The sequence below is a fragment of the Dromiciops gliroides genome, chromosome 1, assembly GCF_019393635.1.
Source record: "Dromiciops gliroides isolate mDroGli1 chromosome 1, mDroGli1.pri, whole genome shotgun sequence".
Taxonomy (NCBI): Eukaryota; Metazoa; Chordata; class Mammalia; order Microbiotheria; family Microbiotheriidae; genus Dromiciops; species Dromiciops gliroides.
The window spans coordinates 638,566,820-638,568,628 of NC_057861.1; positions in this window are offsets into that span (position 1 = coordinate 638,566,820).

Here is a 1,809-nt window from a genome sequence, read left to right on the forward strand (position 1 = left end):
ATTTTAAACATCACAGCTGATAATGGGCATCCTTGCTTCACCCCAATCTTATTGGGAAGGCTTCTAGATTATTCCTATTACAGATAATGCTTGCTGATGGTTTTAAATAGCTACTACTTATCATTTTAAGGAAAGCTCTATTCCTATCCTCTCTATTGTTTTTAATAGGAATGGGTGCTGTATTTTGTCAAAGGCTTTTTCTGTATCTATTGAGACAATCATATGATTTCTGTTGGTTTTATTATTGATATGGTTAGTTATGCTGATAGTCTTCCTAATATTGAGCCAGCCCTGCGTTCTTGGTATAAATACTACCTGGTCATAGTGTATGATCCTCATAATACATTGCTGTAATCCCTTTGCTAGCATTTTATCTAAAATTTTCGAATCAGTATTCATTAGGTAAATTGATTTATAGGTTTTTTTCTCTATTTTTGCTTTTTCTTGTTTAGGTATCAGCACCATATTTGTGTTGTAAAAGGAATTTGGGAGGACTCCTTTTTCACTTATTTTTTCTAAATAGTTCATATAATATTGGAATTAATTTTTCTTTAAACATTTCATAGAATTAATTTATGAATCTATCTGGCCCTGGGATGGATATATATATATATATATATTTTTTTTTTTGCTGGGCAATGAGGGTTAAGTGATTAGCCCAGGATCAAGTGTCTGAGGATGGATTTGAACACAGATCCTCCTGAATCCAGAGCCGGTTCTTTATCCACGGTACCATCTAGCTGCCCTGGGACTTTTTTCTTAGGGAGTTCATTGATGGTCTATTAACTTTCTTTTTCTCAAATTGGGTTAATTAGGTTATTTTAAGCATTCTATTTCCTCTTCTGTTAACCTGGGCAATATATATTTTTGTAAATATTCATCCATTTTACTTAAATTGTCATATTTATTGGATATAATTGCACAAAATAGCTCCTAATAATTGCTTTGGTTTCCTCTTCATTGGTGGTGAATTCATCTCTTTCATTTTTCATACTGGTAATTGGGTTTCTTTATTTCTAAAATAAAATTAACCAATGGTTTATCTATTTTATTTTTTTTTATAAAACTAGTTTTTTAGTTTTATTTATCAGTTCAACAGTCTTCTTACTTTCAATTTTTTAATCTCTCCTTTAATTTACAGGATTTCCAATTTGATGTTTAATCAGGGATTTTGAATTTGTTCTTTTCCTGTTTTTTTTTTTTAGTTGCATGCCTAATTTATTGATCTGCTCTTTATGTACTTTATGATGCAAGAATTTAAAGATATACATTTTCTCCTAAATACTGCTTTGGCTTTATCCCATATATTTTGGTATGTTGTCTCATTGTTGTCATTCTGTTTAATGAAATTATTTGTTTCTATGATTTGTTCTTTGAACCACTTATTCTTTGAGATTAGATTAGTCTGCAATTATTTTTTTTCTTCCTTCCCCCCTCCCCCTCCCCCTTTCCCCTCTGTGGGGCAATGAGGGTTAAGTTACTTGTCCAGAGTCACAGAGCTAGTAAGTGTCAAGTGTCTGAGTCTGGATTTGAACTCAGGTCCTCCTGAATCCAGGGCTGGTGCTTTATCCACTGCACCACCTAGCTGCCCACTTCCAATTAATTTTTAATCTATCTTTCCATTGCCCTTTATTGAATGTAATTTTTATTGCATCATGGTCTGAAAAGGATGCACTTACCATTTCTGCCTTTTTACATTAGTTTGTGAGGTTTTTAGGCCCTAATACATGATCTTTTTTTGTGTAGGTGTCATATAGCGTTGAGAAAAATGTAAATTCCTTTCTATCATCGTTCAGTTTTTTACAGAGA